Source organism: Lissotriton vulgaris, chromosome 1_1 (assembly GCF_964263255.1).
Source record: "Lissotriton vulgaris chromosome 1_1, aLisVul1.2, whole genome shotgun sequence".
Classification (NCBI taxonomy): Eukaryota; Metazoa; Chordata; class Amphibia; order Caudata; family Salamandridae; genus Lissotriton; species Lissotriton vulgaris.
The window spans coordinates 1,655,151,809-1,655,167,927 of NC_141685.1; the positions used below are offsets into that span (position 1 = coordinate 1,655,151,809).

Here is a 16,119-nt window from a genome sequence, read left to right on the forward strand (position 1 = left end):
CCTGAACAGTTCAAAAGGAGATTTCCCAGTGGTTGAGTGAGGGGAACAACGATATGCATCAATCCTTTCCCTTAGTGCTTCTTTCCAATTCAATCCACTAGCTCTTGCAAGCTGAATGTATTCCTTTAACGTACGGTTGACCCTCTCAACAGCACCATTCGTTTCAGGATGGTATAATGATGAACGTTTATGTATTATACCACATTTGTTAACATAATCATCAAACATGGTAGAACAAAACTGCGGACCATTATCTGATAAGATGCTATTGGGAAAACTCTCCCTCAAAAATATATCAGATAAAAATTTGATAATAGAACTGGAGGTAATGTCGCTTACTGCAGATACCTCTATCCACTGTGAATATAAATCAACTAAAACAATCAAGAAAGGTGTATCAGATACTCCCGTGAGGGGACCCAAGATGTCAATAGCTAACTCATCCCAAGGATGATTGGGTAAATCTCTACAAACCATAGGCATTTGTCTGACTTTCAGTATCTTGTCACTTGCACAACACTCAACGCAGTCTCTAACCATACGTTCTATTTCTAAATCCATACCAGGCCACCAGAATTGGGTACGCATCATCTCCTTGGTTTTCACTATGCCCAAGTGCCCAGAGTGTGCATGTAACAATAATCTTTTCCTTAAAGAAGAAGGAGGTACAAGTCTCAAACCACGAGTTAACATGTCATCAGAAATGGATAACTCCTGAGAGACCAAGGACCATGGTTTGTCTAGACGTTTATTATCCTTTAATAGAGATATTACTCTAACCAACTCTTCGTCTTTTAATAATTCCTCTTTCCACTCATCTTTTCCTACTACCCCCTCTGTAACCTCACAAACATTGAGATACTCATCTTCATCAGTGTACTCTTCATCAGAACATATATTATCTCCTTTCACCAACCTTGAAAAACAATCCGCAGCCTTGTTTGAAATACCAGGTAAATATTGTACTTCAAAGTCAAATTCCTGTAAGGATATTATCCACCTTCTAATCCTAGAAGAGATAGAATCTAACTCCTTTTCACAAAAGACTTCTTTTAATGGTTTGTGATCAGATTTGGCAATGAATTTAGTCCCCCAAACCAAATTTTTGAATTTTTTAAGTGCCCAAAATATTGCCAAAGATTCCTTTTCAATAACGGAATAATTTAGTTCCGGACCACGAAGACACCTGGATGCACAGGCAATTAGCGAATCATGGCCATTTTTATTTTGTACTAAAACCGCTCCTAATCCCTTATCACTTGCGTCAGTGAATATGTATGTAGGTAAACCAGGGACAAATGCTTGCAGACATGGAGCTTTCTTTAATTCCTCTTTTATACCATCAAATTCTTTTTTACATTCATCCGACCAGTCAAATGTGACACTTTTCCCAGTGAGTCTCCTCATACTCTTTGTCTTATCCGCAAAATGTACTATGAATTTTCCATAAAATTCTACCATCCCGAGAAAAGATAACAACTCATCTCTACTAACTGGATCAGCCATGTTATCGATAGAAGCAACTAAGTCTGATTTAGGAAAAACACCTTCACTCTTAATGCAGTGACCAAGATAATTCACCTCCTCCAAACCAAATTTACATTTCTCCTTTTTGAGAGACAAACCAGAGTCAGACAACCTTTTTAACACATCACCCACACGTTCATTGTGTTCTTGCATGTCAGACCCATATATTAAAAGATCATCCTGGTAGCATTTTACCCCTTGCAGCCCTTTAAGTATATGCGTCATGATTCTCTGAAATACCGAGGCCGCTGATATTAATCCAAAAGGCATTCTTTTAAATCTAAAAGTACCCATGGGTGTTATAAATGCGGTTAAATCTTGACAAGAGATATCCAATTCAACTTGGTGGTAGGCAGATGCTAGATCCAGGGTGGTAAAGTACCTAGCACCCTCCAATGTACCTACAATCTCATCTATATTAGGTAACGGAAATCTGTCTACCACCACCTCCTTATTTAACGCTCTTAAGTCAATACATAAACGAATCTCCCCGGTAGGCTTCTTTGCTACTACAATGGGAGCCAACCATTCCGTTGCTTCTACAGGTTCAATTATATTATTTGCTATTAACTTTTCAATCTCAACTTGAACTTTTACTTGTTCCGCAAGTGGAATCCTTCTTACTTTTGCTATTATAGGAATTGCATTTTTATTAAGCTTTATACAATGCTTGTAACCTTTTAAACATCCTAACTTATCTTCAAATACAGAAGGAAATTTTTCTGCAAACATTTCAGACAGGTTTTCTACCTCTAGTATTTGTACCTGAGGTGAGGCATTCGGATTAAGTGTAACTCCAAGATCACGTTGATCTCTCCAGCTAATTAAGGCATCCCCAAAATTTGTAACATAAATCTTCCCTGGAATAATTCGGCAACCCAATTCCATAGTGGCCATAAAATATCCAAAAATCTTAATCGGTTTGCTGCCATAACCTAATGGTAATATATCACTCTTAAAAAGCTTAACATTTTTCCCAAAAGTCTTATGCATCAAATTCTCATCAATCATAGTAATCTGAGAACATGAATCAAACTTAAACTCAATCATGGCATCGTCCACTTTAACTAAATGTGTGGGATGCTCTAAAGGACCACTACTGATCTGGAAAGTCACGGTCTTCACTTGTGGTTGAGACCATCTCTTATTAGTATTATCTCTTTTGTTGCCCTTTGTCCTACAACATTTTGAAAAATGACCTCTTCTTCCACAGTCATTGCAAATAGATTTCAAGGCAGGACAGTTTGGAGAATTAGCTAGATGACCTGTGTTACCACACCTGAAACAAGAAAATTTGTTAGACATATTAAAACTTGGATTGAACCTATTCATTCCATTGTCACTTTTTCCACTGTCCACTTTTTCTTCCTTTTTTACTTGACAAACAACTTCTTCAACTTTGGATTCAGTTTTCTTCTCCGGTTCAACCGTCTTTTCTTTTTCTCCTTTTAGTTCATCTACACATTTCGTAATGTGTTCAACCTGCTTTGCTATTACAAGAACTTCCTCTAATGGTGGTTCATCCTTTAGCCATAGTTCTTTTCGAATGCTATCATGAGCACATTTTAATACGAACTGATCTCTTATTCTCTCCTCTAACGTTTGACCAAACTTGCAAGATGAAGCTAATTTTCTTAGAGCAGATACATAGTCCTCAACAGACTCATCTCTTTTTTGACCTCTTAATCCAAAATGGTATCTTTCCATTATTGTGCTCAACCTAGGAAGGTAATGACGATCTAACTGTTCTATGGCTATTTCGTATTCATTTAAGTTCCTCTGTTCTGCCGCAGTGAGTTCTGGTAAATGTTCCAGTACATCTTGGCCTTCTCCTCCTAAGCAGTGCAATAATAATGAGTGCTTCCTTTCTGCACTTAAGTTTGTGCCACATACTCTTGTGTAATTCGCAAATATTTTCTTCCATTTCTGCCATTTTACGTTTGGTTCCCCTGGACTTATCAAAAAAATGCAGGTTGGGTTACATTTTGCATTTTGTTTTATAATGTGGTAATGCTTTTCTTTAATTTAAATGTAGAGAGTTTTCTTTTTTTTATTCTAAATTGTTCTCCTTCAGTAATTTATTAAAAGAAATAGACTTTATACTAGGTATTGTCATGTAATAATGACCTGCTCACTTCCAGTCTCTCTTTTTCTTTTCTTTATTGTTTATGTCATAATGGAATTGCATACAGAATAATATTTTTCTCCTCTTCCTTCCAACAATGCTTCGTTCCTTTTTAGATTCGAGAAATAGAACGCTTAGGTAATGTTCTTTTCTCTTCTTTGTTACTCATTCATGCGTCAGTGAAACGCAGAGAACAAAGATGAAACGCAGCGTCAACGTGACATAAACACACGAGCGTGCGCACTGCGTCACTGACACGCAGCGTGTGAGATAATGAAACGCACCGCGTTCTTCTGATTTGATTGCGTTGTAGCGCGAGAGCAGCGCGAGCAAGCTTTAACTGTTACAATAACGCGGAGCGCGTTATTTATTTCTTTTTTTTTTAAAGTCCCTTTTAAAATTAAAAATATCCTCCCGCTATACTCCTCACCGCACTAATGAGTCTTAAATCATCAGCTTGTCATCTTTTGTCTGCCGCTGGGAAGACATTGCTTCCTTTCGAAGTCAATCTGCCGCTGGGGAGGAAGATCGTGTCAAGGACAGCTGTGTGTTGAGGCACACCGAGGTAGGATCGGATCGTCGCCAATATAAATGTAGTGTTCTCCAAAAGAATTAAACGGAAGATAAGTAGAAGTCCATAAGCATAGTTTATTTGCCTCATCCACCAACAGCTTCAGATAGTAACTGACAAACATTTCACATTGAATTCCTATTCTAAGAATCTTATAACATTCCTATTCTAAGAATGGAGATAAGCAGGAGAGAAGGAAACTTAAAGGGAAACGATATGTATTAATGGGACACAACATTACACCGCTCACTTTTTAAAGCGACGGCGCGACTTCTCTCTCTGGATATCCTGTGTGTGCGCGCTCCACACACGGGAGTGCGCAAACACAGGAAGAGAGGTGCGCATTCCCACTTTATTAGGAACAGTGGTCCTGAGGAATGCCTAGAAGCTTTTGCTCTCACACAGCAGAAACATGTTGACTATACTATAGGTAATATTTTTATCCCTATTTCACTTCGCTATTTTTAATCCTATCCACATAGTGCACCAAAATAAAAAAAAATGTGTCCACCAGGAGATAGTTTTAGTCACTTTTCCAATTTTCCCTTGCACTCTGCCCCTCTCTTTCCCTTATAGAAAATAGTATGTATCGTGCTGTAGAGTGTTATGTTGGTATTCGAGCTAGTGCTCGAGTCACCTCAGTGTCATGTTTGTACTCAAGCTAGCGCTCGAGTCACTTTAGAGTGTTCACCCTCGAGCCTGTACCAAGATTCCTAGCAGGGGATTAGAGATAATAGAGAGCTGATTGCTGGCGGCTGCATCCGCAAGTCCCTGCTGTCTTGGGGGTTTGAGTAAGAATAAAACCTTTTTAACTTATTGCTTCATCAAGTATCCTCCTTCCAAACAATGGCTATGAGATACTCAAACCCTATGAACCCACGCTACTGAAGTCCTCGAATTGCTGCCTTTTCTTCACACTCACTGGGAGAAAGGAAATGAAGAAGTACGAAATTTAAGGAAATTGCAGAGAGCATTTACAGCCTACAGCGCGCTTCAAAAAGGTATTGTTGCTACTTATTTGCCTTGATTCTGGACTTTGAAGTGTAGCCGTTGGTAGTAGCTCACCAGCCGCATCCTTCGAGCGGCAGGAGCGCTCGAGCTGCATCTTTGGGACAGCTTCGCTATTACAAAGCGCCCCGATTTAAAAAGATATTGTTGCTGCTTATTTACCTTGGTTCTGGGATCTGCAGTGTAGCCATTGATGATAGCTGTTTACCGGCCGCATCTTTCGAGCGGCAGCAGCGTTTGAGTCGGCATCTTTCAAGGAGCCTCGCTTCTCCGATCGCTCTCCCGCTGATGTAATATGTACGTCCTCCAAAAAATGCGGGGTCAAGCTGAGGTGACAATACGTGCAGCATCTTGATACACATGTGTTGCTTCAAATTTCAAGCATCGAGTGGAAAGTGACTCGTATACTGAACCGGAGTGCTGTTCACATTTTTTTTTTCTCTCTCCAGGAGCGCTGGGACGCTTACGGGCAGCCATGCGCTTTATAAATCCAATTTCATTTCATTTCATTTCATTTCTCTTCTAGTCATTTTTACTCGGAATTCTTTGGTATTTTCTGCTAATGTTTTCAACTGCAAAATACACATTGTGTATCAACTAAGGTACTGTCTTAATTAGTTTCTAATTTTTTTAATCTCTTCCTCATTTACTTAAACTTTCATCTCTACCAAGACGAATTGCCAAGGCTTTAGCAACCATGAATTTACCCGCCCCACAACATTTTATGGTGAAAGATTGTGAGGTTTCTAGTCAGAGATGGGAAGAATGGAGAGATTATTTGATTACTTACTGGGACACTTTTGAGAGCAAAGAATTAAAGCCAGAAAGGAAAAAAAGTGTCCTTTTACATTGTTTAGGTCCAGGTGGGTTAAGGGTTTACAATAGAATTGGAAAAAAAACGTAAGCTAGTAGCAAAGTAAATGTATTCACCCAAGCCATTGCTGACCTTAATGCTTATTTTGAGCCCACCAAATGTAAAGCTGTACATAGATATAATTTTTACCATAGGATGCAAGAACCCTATGAGAAAGTGGAAGATTACATTGATTCCCTAAGAAGACTAGCCTTGTCATGCAAGTTTGGAGTCATTGAAGATGAGTTACTACGAGACCAATTAATCATGCATTGTAAAAACCAAAACCTGCAAGATAAACTTTGGATTAATGGTGAAGCTAGTTAGCGGGAACTTTCTGCCATCATCAGCAGCAAGGCCGAGCTAACATCAAGATGTGATAAAACTGTCATTGCCTAATCCAAAGTAGATAACAGTTATGAGATGGTGAAAGTTATAAAAACTAACTACGTCCGCCCTGAACTAGTTAAAAAGAAAAAGTGAAAAACTACCAGTTAAAGAGAAAAGCAGGATCAAAGAGCGCACAGAGAAGTCAGAGTGAAAAAGTTAGTTCCTCCCAAAAGCTTTCATGAGAAATTAGTTAACTTGTGCCACAAAGGACACTTAGGGATTGTCAAAAAAAATGCAAAATCAAACAATCCTATTGGTGGCCTGGAATCGACAAGGACATTGAGAGAGTTGTCCGTGATTGAGTGTGCTAACTCTGATAAGAGTTTAACCACTTGCAAGCCTATTTAACATACCATTATTGTTCCCAATATACCATGGGAAAGGATTGGAGTTCACATTTATGGTCCTGTTAGATCTGAGGATGGTATACAAAAATCGATTTTTGGCATTGTAGACCATTTTTCAAAGTGGCTGGAATACAAAATTGTAGATAAGTCTTACTCAGAGAATCTGTTGTATTTCTTGGGGATGTTTTTGCAAGGGAAGGTCTCCCCAAAGACTTAGTTACCGACAATGGTGGACAGACAATTTGTGGGGGAAAGTTTCAAAAACTTTTTTAAAAACACTGGCATTGTACATAGAACAACTTCTCTTTACCACCCAGAAGGTAATGGAAGCGTTGAGCGCTTCAACAGAGTGATCAAAGGCATTATTGAACATGGAACAGTAACAGCAAAGGCTGGGAGAATGATTGAGAAAAGTGGTTTGTACTTACAGAATCACCAAATGTCAATCCACTGGGCACTCTCCATTCGAAATCATGAGAGAACGTTCTCCTCGCTCCAAAGATAACATTGGATGGCTTAGTTGCACAAATATTGTCTCCTGGTCTATGAAAGAAGTTAAGCAATCTCTAGAAGCCAATCAAAACCACTTAGTGGAGAAACTTTCTGGCGCCAACAAAGGAAGAAGGGTCAAATTACAAGTTGGTAACACAGTCAAGGTCAGGAAAGGTAGACTTGTACGCAAAGGAGAGAACAGGTATTCGGCTCCTTTAAAAGTTATTTAAATTATTTGCAATGCTGCACTTTTAAGTGATGGTAAAGTGAGGAACACCAACAGAATTGCCTTGTTTAAAGGGATTATTGAAGTAAAACATGATTCATACAAACAATCACAAACATGTAAATGTGATTGGATTGATGATGTTGGTGATACCAAAGAGTCTTGCTCAACTGAATGTACCATCAATATTCCCATTGAACCTGTGGTAAGTCCCAGTGGTGAACAAAGTACTGTCACACTCAGTGTTTGAGATTCTGATCCACCCAGTATTGAAGGAACTGCAGTTTCTCGTACAAAATGTTTGTGCTCCAAACCATGAAAATATAATGACTATGTTACACACATCTACTGTTAAAATGTTTTTGTTCTTCTTACATAATATTTCGGTAATTGCCATTTATCTTTATGCTATTATTCCTTGTTGTTCCATGATCTTATTGTTTTGGGTTTTTTTTTAGTTGTTGTTGCTCATTTTGTCGAAGGGGGGGGGAGTGTTATCTTGGTACTCGAGCTAGTGTTCGAGTCACCTGAGTGTCATGTTTGTACTCGAGCTAGCGCTCAAGTCACTTTAGAATGTTCACCCTCGAGCCTGTGCCAAGATTCCTAGCGAGGGGTTAGAGATAATAGAGAGCTGATTGCTGGTGGCTGCGTCCACACGTCCCTGCTGTCTTGAGAGTTTGAGTAAGAATAAAACCTTTTTAACTTATTGCTTCGTCAAGTATCTTCTTTCGCAACATAGAACACCCCTGCTCCTCTCCTGCCGGAGAGTCTGTTATATCCTTATGTTCACTTTTGCTATTCATTTACTGTTCACTCTGTCATGATGCATGTTGCCTCATCTTGGTTGCCTAGCATACTGGAATGTTGGTCTCCTGGAAGCTCCAGTTTGAGTCAGTTGACTACTGGTGGCTGATGATGGGAGTTGCTTTGTGACGGTGCTTGATGCCGATCTCCTACTCATGAGAATAAACCTACCCATCTTCTGTGTGGACCTCATTTATTGGAGATACAACATGAATTGGCGATGAGCGGATGGAGTTAGCACCTGAGAACCTACTTTAACGTGTTACAATTACATCATCACCTATTGCTCTTCAATTCACTTTTCAGGACCCTACAAAAATACAGGTATCGCTTTGTGGATGCTCTAACTACTTGTTCTTCCTTAAGACTTCTACTGCCGGCGCTGAAAACTTCAGCTATTGTGGATTTGTTTGCTTAGATCATTTGCCTGCCATGGTCTACAGAAAGAATTTGTGAGTTTCTGTGACCTTTGCTACTGGCTTGGGCATTTCTTAGACTTTCTCAACATTGCCGAGTGTCTTCTCAACAACCGCTCAGCCCGCATTTATTAAAACTGCCCCTCCATTCCAGCGTGCAATTCCTTACCGCATTCTTCAGTGGAGTCTTCTGCCAGCTGACGCAACAGCGTTCGCAGCATTCGATTTGACCGACGCCTCACACAGCGTATCCCTGTGACGTTTGCATGCTTCCTACATGTTGCGTGTCACGCTTCCTTTGTAGTGTGCGTCACATCTCTCACTGTTGTTTAGCAACGGTAGTGGATTATTCCGGCTCGCACTTCAAGCATACCGGTGTATCAGTGTCTCTCAGCTACGCATTTCACTGGCAGCATCTCCCCTCATCCTGAGTGCTGACAAGCACACCTACTTTCTCTTTCCTTACAACTAAGCACAAAGTTTTGCATACCCCATTCATCCTTTACTGTTGGTGTGTACTTCAAGCGCGGTGACGCTCACACCTCTCCCTTACACTTTTATCTATTTTACAGTGGAAGCGCAGTGATGCCACACTCTTTTAAAGTACTTCAGGAGCGACTCGCACACCTTGAGTAACTTTTCACAAGGGCGGTGATGCACACGCCTTGAGTAACTTTTATGCTTCACTCTCAATCTTCAAATTTTTTATTATAGTTACATTACTCTAAGACGTATTCAACATTTTGGTAAACTCATTTTTTCTGTTATTTATACGATTATATTTTGCTTCAGAATTGGGTTTTTGAGCATTTGTAGAGTGTGGCCATGCACCACTTCATACCTACAATTCTCCTTTGTGTCCTGTCAGTTTTCCTCAGAGACCTTGGGAAAAACTAGGTTTAGAGTGTGTTGGTCCCATTGGTGGTTTGAATGGTGGTTACAGGTACATTTTGACTGTGGTAGACTACTTTTCTAAGTGGGTCTCGTTTAAGTTCATGAAGGAACCCAACACTGACAATGTAATTGATTTTTTAAGTCAGTTGTTTTGTTCGGAAGGAATTCCTGCATTTCTGTTTTCAGATATTAGGGTTCAATTCATTTCGTGGTGCTAATAGTCTTCTTGAAGGAAGTGGGAACAGCAGGTTTTTGCAAAGACACCTCAATAATAGGCTGTAATGTAGATGACAATAACTTCAGGAATAAGGTTTACATCCAAGCTGGGAGTGCATGGAGAGGCGGTCTGTGGCTTTTACTTTTCTAAAATGGTCTTCTATATCTCAATAGAAAATGATGTAAATCTAAACCAGGGAGGAGTAGTGTTAGTCATTCTTGAAGGTGCATTTTAGGCACCTTACATCTCATCAGACACCAAGAGGTTTGCATAACCGCGTGATCTCTGGGAGATCCACACCTGCAACATCACTAACCCTTTCTGCGCCAGAAACCTCCTCAAGCAAACTGGTAGACTCCTAAAAAAACTGGAATCCCCACCACCTTCCTGCACATCCACCTGCTCAGGCACAGACTCCTCAACCAAACTGGGAGACTCCTCAAGCAAACTGAAATCACCACAACTTTCCTGCACATTCACCTGTTCAGACATAGACCTCTCAGCAGACACTCCCACATCAAAGAAATAGATTAAAATGTAAGCCTAAATATCGTGAAGACAATGTAAACTACTTTTACTTGTTCTCCAATGTCAAACATCTTTATGACTGTGTAATTTGAGTTACTTACATTTGTTCTTTAATGTTTGGATTACTATATTATTTTTCTGATTTATACTCAGTTGTTTGGGTTTTGTTTCTGTTCGAGGTGGAAGGTGTGTTATATCCTTATGTTCACTTTTGTTATTCATTTACTGTTTGTTCTGTCAATATGCATGTTGCATCATTCATTATTCTTGGTTGCCTAGCCCCCAAGGATGTGAAGTTGACATACCTGTGCAGGGAGGCCTGGCCGGGGGGGGGGGGACATTTTGACCAGCACTGTACAGTGTTTGAGATGGCAGGGCTCACTTGAAAGTCCCAGTGACATCTCATTTGACTCTCCAAGCCCAGACAGGGCTCCAGGAGGTCAGATGTGGTCTGTGTAAAGTAGACAGAAAAAGTTGGTCCGAAGGCTGGTGCAGAGAGATTGATACCATCTGCTAATTGAAATCCTGAAGCAAAGAAGGAAAGTGACTAAGGGTCATGTAGTGACATCATACAGGAGTGGCAGAGACTGAGTCCAGAAGAGGGTTCGAGTATTTAGGAACCATGGCAGCGTAGATGAGGCGTAGCGGTGCAGACGTGTATTCGTGAGCCATAGAGGGAGAGCAGAGTCCCGAAGATTGAAGACAAAGCGAGAGCGAGAGAGGGACCAGCTCCGCTGCTGAGATGGAAAGACACACGTCTAAGGTGAGGCGTTCTGAGCTTAGTGTAGAACATATCTAATCATTCATTCTTATTCCGTTTTTAGGTTACAGGTAGCGACTAACTTAACTCATGTTTCTTTTTCTCATTCTGTTATGCTGAATTGTAGAATAAAGATTTAATGTTAAATATCTTTGAATGTTGTTTTTATGAATGGGATTGACCTTTCCTTTTAAGCAGGTGCTGACATACAGAAGGATGGGATATGCCCTTCTGAAAAGGTAACTGATGATGGAGGGAGAGTGTGAACTTCGTTTAGGAAATAACTTTCAAAGGTGAATCCCCATTAGTGTAGATCGTCGGGTGACGTTAAAGATATCGTCGGGTGACGTTAAAGAGACAGTCGTGAGACTGTAAAGATATCGTCGGGTGACGTTAAAGATATCGTCGGGTGACGTTAAAGAGGCAGTCGTGAGACTATAAAGATATCGTTGGGTGACGTTAAAGATATCGTCGGGTGACGTTAAAGAGACAGTCGTGAGACTATAAAGAATCGTCGGGTGATGTTAAAGATATAGTCGGGTGACGTTAAAGAATATAAGATGAGGTAATTATAGGATAAGATATGGAATCCATTAGATGTTACTGGTATCTTTGACTGTATAGGCTTGTAAATAGCTCTTTTTCACCTTCTCAGGTGAGTATTCTAGATATCATGTATATAGTGGCCTGAGAAGTGTGTGGTTACGTGGCGACTGGGTTAGCTACAGTTGGTAGGCTACTTGGTCTGGGAATCCGGTCGTTACAGCCAGGCTGCCCCGGAAGTCTTGATAGTAGTTCATTTGACTTTTCTATCCCAGACAGTGATCCAAGAGTTCAGGTGCATTTTCTCTGACAGCTCCCTCTGTCACTCAGTGTGCACAGATTAAAAGAACGGGGCAGCCTTGGTCCATTTAGTAGGGACAGGGTACTTTGGCCTCCTTGTCGCCCAGTTTTTCTCACCTGGGTGCTGCCTGTTCTGTGGCTGCCTTCCAATCTGTCAGATAAGCCTATCCTAACAACCTTGCTTCCCAGAGAGCAGACAGAGAAACAAAGCTGACATCCCATGCAGAGTGGCCTGCTCGGGCCGGTTTAGCCAGCCTTGTACTCTGATTGCTTAGGTCTACTTGGTCCACTTAGAAATGGGCTGCGTGGTCAGCCTCGGCTGTTGTTTCAAAGTAGAGAGCTTCTATGCTGCCAGGATGGTCCGACTTGAGGTTCTGCCTTTAGTGGAGGTCACTCAGCAGAGTGAAGACTAAGCAGCCTGGCAGTTTGTGAAGAAGTCTGACCACAATGGATGGTGTCAGGTAGATCTAGTCCCAGATGCTACTTTGTGTTCTGTACTCTGTGTATCTGTCTATTGCCCTTTTCTACCTAGTGCATTTCCACAGCAGCTGTCAGCAACTGATCCATGGGGTGGCCCTGTCTGTCTTGGCCGGGACACAGCACCCCTGTGTCTGCTTAGGCTGCACCTTGGCCCGTCTCTCCCTTCTGTTGGGCTGGGCCTGCTGTGCTCGTATGACTTTCCTGTGCAGGCAAATGGCTCCCAAAGCAGGCTCCAGAGGAGTGTGAAGGTTGGTCCAGGACAGGCAGGCAGCTCCTCCTTCCATCCAGCAGGTGTGGCTATCTGGTTGATCCTGCTAGAAGCATATGCTTCTAGCAGGCTGATTAAATCCATTGTGGTGCCTTTGATCACTGAATTTGTTACATGGATAACAGTGGTAATTTTAGAGCTAATACATGCTGACTGCTGACATCCGGGGATGCGTGCATTTATCAGACCAAGACCAATACAGGCTCTCCTGGCTGCTTTGGTGACTCTAGATAACCTTAGGGCGATCACACATTCCTGTGATGCTGCATACGGATGTCAGCCTTATCAACTTTTGATTATACTTTCTGTGCCTACCATGGTGACTGTGGGGAATCCAGGTTTGATTCTGGGGAGGGAGCCTGAGAAACAGCTACCACATCCAAGGAAGGCAGCAGGAGCACAAATTACCTGCTCTAGACTCGGGGAGGTAGTGAAGAAAAATAACAACACAGTACTCTTGTACAGCCCTGTAATTGGAATGATTACACGTTTTGGGCTAATTGTAGGTAATTTCTATTTAACAATTCCTAAATACCGAATTTTACCAATTCAGTATTTAAGAATCAGTAAATAGAATGTAGGTAAAAAATCGGTACATTTTACCGATTCTGTAATATTCGTTATTACCGATTCGGTATTTACCGAATCGTAATAGGGAATACCTTCCCATTCATTCCTATGGGCCTGGAGGCCCATCGGAATGAATAGGAAGTCATTCACTATTACCGATTCGGTAAATACTGAATCGGTAATTGGGGAGCATATTCAAGGGTGGCAGGGTGTCACATTGACACCCTGAATCGTGCATGTGTGCACATGTGGCGTACATACATGCCCTGAGGGCATGTATGTCTGCCACATGGCACTTTAAAAACAGCACAAAATTGCATTTTTAAAGGTATTCATTATTTACCACCAACTTGTAGTTGGTGGTAAATAACGAATCCTTAAAACAAAAATGCACTCACTTGAGTGCTCCCTACATTGGATTTAAGGATTTGGTAATTTACCGATTCCTTAAATTAAGGAATCAGTAAATTACCGAATCCTTAAATCCAGCCTCCTACATCGCAAAGGGCTAAATACCGGTCGGTAATGGGAAATTTACTGATTTTCGGCCGTTACCAACCGGTATTTGCCCACCTACTTCTAGCCCTAAATCCTTTAATGAGGATCAATTGGATGGCAAGTCTGGTGCCAGCAGCCACAGTAATTTCAACTCAATAGTGTTTATTAAAGTTGCTGCAGTTAAAAAGCTCATAGTTGTATCATGAGATAGAGTTGGCAGTCCACCGCAACATGAGTTACTGCTTTCCGCAGTCCCTGCCTCTTGGTGCCCCCTTGATGCTCCTGACTGAGGTTCCTTCGGGTCCAGAGCATTTACTTTGAAAAAGTTTTCAAAGCAGGCCAGTTGCCTGAATACTTCAGCTAGATGTAATTGAATAGGACTCCAGTTCTATTTTGTTTGTTTTTGGAACTGGGGCCATGTTTAAGATGGGCATCCTGGGGCATACGCTGCTAGAGAGTAAATTCTTAGATCGACCAAGATGGACCAAAGCAAAAGCATTTGCCAAGAATGTTTTCATTAATCAAGAACGATGCTATTGTTGTTCCAACTATAAACAATGCTGACTAGCGACCCAGCAGCATTATTCCCATGACCTGAAGATCAACTTCTGGGAAAGCAAAGTCTTTGGCTTCTGGGGGAAGTATGGTTGCAATGCGGAAATTTAAGTGGATTTATGGAAGGGCATCATCAGGAGTGGAGCATGCGACTTAGTTTGATTCAACATGGGAAACCTCAGCAGGCCCAGGCACAGAAAGGATTTACAGATTGATAGCTCTTTCTCGATTCTAAGGGGTTGAAGCATGGCTGCTCTTAATTGTTGGAGCAATTTGTCTGGTTAGTTCTAATTACGAGCAAGACTCCTCCATGTTAGCTATTTTTGTGAACCCCCAGCAGGTGGAGTCCAACTTCATAGAGGGACCAGTGGTGTGCACAAGATTGTGCAAGAAAAGGCTTGTGGTCCCTTAGATGCCTTAGGCAGCGCACATGCTATACTGAACGGATCAGCAGGTGTCCATCCTTTGCCTACATGTGCGGGTAACATGCGGAACCCCACTTGTGATAACAAATAGGGATTTCAATTATTTCCCATTAATGAGTAATTTCCAGTAAGTGAAGATCATATGCTTGCATTAAGTCCTTGCCCTTTGTACACACCGCCCATCGCTACTACCAATTGAATGGTTTATTGAGGACCTTGGCTCAGCCTCTTCAAAGTTGACAACTACTTTGCTGGAGCGCCGAGAAAATGATTAAACTCGACTATCTAGAAAAAGAAAAAGTTGTAACAAGATTTCCTTATGTGAACCTATGGAAGCATAATAATTGGTGGAGTGGCCCGAGTGACTACTATTTACAGCCTGAACTCTCTGGCATCTCCAGGTGGAACCAAGGCACATGGCCTGGCCCTCTCCTTGGGTGTCTTGGGTGGTGGAGCGGTCTTTGGTTGCTGGGAGCTTGGGTGAGGACTGGGCACAAAACGGTCTCTTCCCTCCTGAGAGAACCCAAACCACCATATGAGGGACCTGGGTGGGTGATGCCAAGGGCCCTCTGGTAGGGGCATGATCATGATACAAGAGACAGCTCTCCCAAGATGGAACCCAATGTCACCCAGCAGGCACCTGGGGGGGGGGTTGACCGAATTACAGTGTATCCGCCCCCTGAGGGCCCGGCCACCTTGGCCATCTCAAGCATGATCCCGCCTGCCTGTGTTTCGAGTGACTGAGGAGGGGCCTGTCTTGTGTGGCAGGGCAGCTTGGATGAGATTGAGCAGGGGCCATGAGGGATCCCCAACTCTTCAGTGTGGAGATGCTGTGCCCCCACAAAGCCAGTGTGAACTGCTTTAAGGGGTGGGAGGTGATGCTGCCACTCACTGCTCAAGTTTCCACACATGTATCAGAATCAGGTGAGTTTCTTTGATGGCATGTGGGCCCATGGGATGTTGCCTTCACATGGTGCAGTTCAGCACAGGAGCCTCCCCATCTCGCCCTGTGCCGCCGGGTGCAGTGATTGGAGTACAGTATCTCAAAGGTCAGCAGGGTGACTAGATGGCTGGAGTGGGCACCAGCGGTGCCACATGGAAGCCAGAAACCGGTTGGTGTCTTTAGGAAAGAGCATCCTGAATGCTAGCCTCTTTTTCGGCTGCCGCCTGGGCCCTCTGATCACCAGGTTGGGTAGTGTAGGACGGGGAGGAGTCTGGGCCTCCTGAAGGCTGTAATCCCCTGTGAGAGCCAGGTGAAGCAATGACTTCACCTGGGAGGCTCAGTCCCCGCGGGTCAGTACTCCAGCACCAGCCAGGGCCAT

The 16,119-nt window shown here is 42.3% G+C and overlaps 1 pseudogene; it reads left to right on the forward strand.

Moving 5' to 3' along the window:
• Window positions 1–12,779: 12,779 nt before the first annotated feature.
• Window positions 12,780–15,141, forward strand: LOC147750985 (18S ribosomal RNA; annotated as a pseudogene).
• Window positions 15,142–16,119: the final 978 nt, after the last annotated feature.